Here is a 6,000-nt window from a genome sequence, read left to right as displayed (position 1 = left end):
GTATGGGGGGAGAGAAACTTAAGCCTCATAGTCTCTAACTCCTTTGCGTTCCGAACAAAAAACATTGCAAATTCAATGTTTTTGTTGCAGTGTACATATTTTTCCAGCGTTACTGTCTTCAGGTGAATGTCATGCTGTTTGAGAAACACCCGGTGCTTGTGGCGCCACTTATTTGTTACACCTTCCTCGCGGCATACTCCTCCCTGAATATGCATGAAGAGTGAGAATACTCGAGGACTACAAAGGGAGATAGAGGCCTCCAATATAGTACGCTATGCATTGTATGTGCTTCCAATGTGTCTGGAAATCGTTACCTCGATAAACAGGTTGTCTAGGCTAGGAAAGCACCGCATCAAGGCAACAACCTTGTTCCGATTTAATGACATGTGGATAAGCAGGGTCTTCACAAATTGAACCGCCATTGATAGGCTGACTACAGACAAAGCCTGCGTCAAGCACATATCATAAAATTAGCTAGATAAAAGGTCGCGTGACATGAAACTTCGGCACTGCAACGAATGCAAGTAAAGAGTATAGTGCAAAAGGTGAGTACCTCAATAACTGTAGAGCCAAAAAATCTTGGATTCAGGAAATCCTTCATAAAATTACCAAACACTCAAGCTTAGGTGCAGAAAAGACAGTTATCTGCAAGTGCCGGCTCTGAATATCGTGAATCAATCGTTTAAGTGAGGGCGCATCCTCAACAACGAGTTCACCATGCTCACAAAGGATACAGATGACTTCAACTTTGCCTGTGTTTATTCTGATGCAGTGGTCCAAGTTATTGCAAATAAGCAGGAGCCACTCGAGGGCAGGGCAACCATGGCTGATTATCTTTGCAGTGAGACGTCTGATATATCAACTTCCAAAAACGAAAGCCTCTTGAGGAGTGGAAGTTTAAATGATCGTGCATACTTATCAGGTATCTGGCAAAGAGCAAATGTGACGGTGTGCCGTGAGGAGGAAAACAGCAGCATGGAAGTCGGTGGTGAGGGTGCGGACGAAGAGATTTCGTGTGGTAGTGTGATGGTTTTTCCCACAAAACGTGGGAACATGTAATAGAACTCGAGAACCTGGAGATTCTTCAGTCTTGGGGATCAAAGCCAGGCGTCAACTGTAGAGGGTCTGCAGTGGAGGTAGCACGCCGGAATGCAGAGACGATGAACTGTGCCCCCATGACCGGAGAGGATGGCTTCCGGAAGGCACGAACCATCAACGTCAGGTTGAAAACTACACTGAGTTCCAAAATATCTAATGCGAATGACATCCTTACTGGGGAGCATGGATAGTACATCGATATGAACTGTTTCTAGGGGCTTAAAAAGACGACCGACAGGGATCTCACAGCAGTCGAGATTCAGAGGAGCGGTGCGCCATAAAGGACGCCATCGACGTGCGAGGATTTGAGTGCGAACGCCTTCCTTAGTGGACAGACGGGAGATGACCTCATCGAGGATGGCGTCCGGGAGGTCGCTGATGCGGTCCGGACTAGACCACGTCTGTCATATAATACAAGGAAATGAGCTTTTAAAATCAGCGTCTCTCATATAGGCAATTCCGTGCCTTACATAGTAAACGCCCGTGGCTGTGCGTAAGACAAAGGTTCAGTTCCGTGGGCTAGACGATCGTGCATCTCCGTCTGGTCGAGTCTCACAGGCGAGCATGACTCTATGTAATACCATTGACCATGCGCAATAAACGCATGATTGTGACCCTGCCTAATACTAAAGTATGCCTCCATGGGCTTCTCGTCCGTGCCTCTCCGTCTGAACGAGTCGTCTGAATTATTCGGAACACAAACACAAGCGAACATGACTCTATATAATACCACACGATGCCTTTGTGGATTTGACGCATGTGCCTGTGACCCTAATGACTGAAACACAGATAGTCACAAACGTACATAACCGTGGCTGCAGAGAGTGCTAGCCCATGCCTTCGTGGGCGTCACGTGCATGCCTCTCTTTCCTACCGAGTCCGTGCCTCAGTGCCGTAAATAATTAAAGCACTAAGGGGCACGCCCGTACCTGGTCTGCATGTGCAACAGTGCATTTCGTACCTTGAAAGCCGTTGTTCTATCTAATGTTTCAAGCACCCATCTACCATTGACTTGCTACGAGTAGTACTTAACCCGGGCCCTCCTGTCAAAAAGAACAAAAGGAAGAAGTAATTAATCTGGACCCCTCCGCTCCCCGTCGTGGGTATTTAAGTCGTTTCGTGGATTGACAGGCTGTAGTCCATTTCTCCAGATCTACCATGGACTCCAGATCCACGCCACATATAGCAGCGCTCGCAGGCGGCGCGATCCCAGCAATGGAGACGGAGATGGAGGTCTACTCCGGTGCCCCGAGCACCAAGAGGGCGAGGCTCGCGCCACCGGCGACGCCTTGCTCTGGTGGTTTGGCGGTAGCGGCTGGAAGCGGCGAGGGTGCGCCTACTGGATCCGAGGATCAAGAAAAGCACTCTGGTCTGGACCGCATCAGCGACCTCCCGGACGCCATCCTCGGTGAGGTCATCTCCCGTCTGTCCACTAAGGAAGGCGTTCGCACTCAAATCCTTGCACGTCGGTGGCGCCCTGTTTGGCGCGCCGGTCCTCTGAATCCGGACTTCTGTGAAATCCCTGTCCCATGTCTTTTTAACCCTCTAGATCAATTACATTTCGAGTTGGTCACCGCGAACTCCGCCACACCGGAGGAACTCGTCCGCGTAACATGCACTGGAACTTTTTTTAGAGGAGAACATGTCAGTGAAGATAATTCCTATGATGATTCGTACCTTCCAGAGGCCATCCTCTCCGGGCGTTAGAGCGCAGTTCGCCGCCTCTGCATTCCGGCGTCCTACCTCCACTGCAGGCTCTCCACAGTCGACGATTGGCTTCGATCCCCAAGACTGAACAATCTCCAGGTGCTCGAGTTTTACTACCTGTTCCCACCATGCTTGAGACAACATGACATAGGGCCATTCTCATGCCCTTCGCTCATGCCATTACCACCAGCATTAAACCCTCAGATTTCCTCCTCTCTCCAAACCATTGCCTTGCTCTTTGCAAGTTACCAGACAATTATGTACGGGTGCTTAAACTACCACTGCTCAGGAGACTCTCGCTAGTAGATGTTGATGTATCAGACGTCTCATTACAAAACATCATCAGCTCTACTTCTCCTACACTTGAGTCTCTGCTGCTTGTTTGGACAGTCAGGCACCATTGCATCAGAATAAACTCACCAAACCTTATAAGCATTGGCATTTCTGGTTACTATGGGAAAATTGTTATAGAAGATGCCTCGTCACTTCAACGGTTGCTTTGTGATGGTGATTGCAAGAAGTTGCGGATAGTTATCACCTCTGCACCTAAACTCCAGGTCATGGGCAAATTATCTAATACTTTCTATGAATCCGGCGTCACAAATGACCGTATAATTATTCAGGTACTAACTTTCAACAATACTTTCACCTCCATTCATTGGTACGAACAAGTTCCATGCAATTCAACCTTTACCCTACTAACATTATGTTTTATTCTACATGATGTGTTTGCCGACAGTCAGCACATCCACAGCGGTTCATTCTATCAAGACGTTGTCTATCAACATGGATTATGACCTGCATGTAGTCATTTCCTTGGTGGAACACTTCCGAAGCTTGGAGAACTTGTATATCGAGGTGATGCTTCTCACACAAATTGTAAAACACATACCATGCATGGTGTAGAACTCCATTCGACAAAAAAATGTCACTTACATTTGTATGTAATGGACAAAGGTGTATATAGTCATGGACCACTATTAGGACAAAACTAAAAAAGAGCTTTAATCACAACAGAGGTTATAGAATAATTCCTTCACTTGCTCTCCCAGCACAATCACTCTTTATGGAGCTTAACCATTTTAAATCTTCATGTTTATTCAGGAAATAGCCTCTAATGAAGAAAGTCTTGTGAACGTCTGTTCTTGCAAGCACCATCATGACGTTCGTTTGAAGTCACTGACGTTGGAAAGCTATGTTCAATGCGAGAAAAGCATTCGATTTGCGACATTCTTTATTCTCAATGCAGCACAGCTGCAGACTATGAGGATCAAGTTTCTTCTTCAGGAAGACTTCACGGAAGAATTCTACAAACATCAACAAGACTTGCTTCAGTGGGACAAAAAGGCTTCTAAACATGCTTGCCTTAGGTTCTCGCCAAGTTGCAACCACGGGAACTTGGATCTAAGGAGCGCATGCGTTGAGCACCTGGATTTAAAGGATCCATTCACTTGTAAGTGCTGAAAACAGTGCTGGAGTGAGATGTTGCCGCCACTTTCCGGTTTGGAATTTATGTAGGTGTGGTGAAACAATGCCCGTACCTTTTTGCTCAATCTGTAACCTTGCCAACAGCGAACTCGGTATTTTGGTCTATGGCTAAACTGTCTTTTGCTCATGCCGTACATTTCATTAGCTAAACGGGCTTCAAGTCTCTGCAGCCATGGCTATGTACATTTTGTGACTTTCTGTGTTTCACTGATAAGGGTCACAGGCACGGGTGTCAAATCCGCAAAGGCATCGTGTGGTATTATATATAGTCATGTTCCCTTGTGCTTGTGTTTGTGTTCCGAATGATTCAGTGTACCACGGTTTGTAAGCAAACACACAGATGATCATGCCTTCGTAGAAAAGTGATTCGAGACACACCGTTCTACCTGTCACACAGGCACGGCCATGGCAAACGCACGATTTGCCACGAACCACACAACGGCCGTGAAGTGATACGACATGCACTGTTCTACATGCCACACAAGCACGCCCGTGATTCCACGTGCTTCAGTAGCACGTAAAAACGTAATTCTTTCATAGGAAACGCCGTGAACCTACTGCCAGGCACTATATCCATTTGTGAAACAGAAACGCAAACACAACCGTGACCCGTTGTGTTCGAAATCTTTGCATCACAGAAGCACCGTGTGAAGGCACATGAAATACGGTTGGACACGCATCGCAAGCACGGTTATGCACATGAGGTACAGTTAGGCACAGTGCCGGGACATAATTGCAGATGTCACCGTTGTTGCGCATTTTTTAAAAGCACGACCTTGCACTCTCTGTGTTTCAGTGTTTCAGTCATTAGGGTCACAGCCACGGGCGTCATATCCATAAAGCCATCGTGTGGTATTAAATAGAGTCATGTTCACTTGTGTTTGTGTTCCGAATGATTCAGTCAACTCGTTCAGACGGAGAGGCACGAACGAGCAGCCCATGGAGGCATACTTTAGTATTAGGCAGAGTCACGTTCATTCGTTTATTGTGCAAACCGTACATTTCATTACCTAAACGGACTTGAAGTCTCTGCAGCCACGGTTATGTGTGTTTGTGACTTTCTGTATTTCAGTGATAAGGGTCGTAGACACGGGCGTCAAATCCAGAAAGGCATCGTGTGGTATTATATAGAGTCATGTTCCCTTGTGTCTGTTTTCCGAATGATTCTGTCGACTCATTTAGACGGAGAGGCACGGACGAGAAGCCCATAGAGGCATTCTTGAGTATTAGGCAGAGTCACGTTCGTGCGTTTACTGCAGAAACATAACAGAAATGGATTCAGATGTGAACCCTCACAGTTTACTTTGTGAGGCAATGAATGACCGATCCGAGAGACACTATCCTTAAAAGCACGGGCAAGAACTCTCTACAACCACGGTTCTGTACCAAAGAGCCACTGTCAAAACGCATGGAAGTCATGCAACGAGGGCCACACTTTTAGTAGTAGAAAAAGCACTTTATCAGCTGGCGTTGCTCCTTTGCTACGCGCACAGTAGGGTGGCTGTGGAAGGCACGTTATTCAAGCAGAGAACGAACATCACGATGCCAGGACAAGACCAAAAGCATGGTTGTGAGTCTGCAGTGTCATGGCTAGAATCCTCAAGATGCATTTCGGTGTGGCCTGTTGAGTAGAAACTCGGTTGTGCGGTCACCAGAGGCACTATGTAACGCCCCGCAAAACAGGTTTGGTTGACCGTTGTGGTGGCT

The sequence above is a fragment of the Aegilops tauschii genome, chromosome 2, assembly GCF_002575655.3.
Source record: "Aegilops tauschii subsp. strangulata cultivar AL8/78 chromosome 2, Aet v6.0, whole genome shotgun sequence".
NCBI classification, from domain to species: domain Eukaryota; kingdom Viridiplantae; phylum Streptophyta; class Magnoliopsida; order Poales; family Poaceae; genus Aegilops; species Aegilops tauschii.
This window is presented reverse-complemented; position numbering follows the sequence as displayed.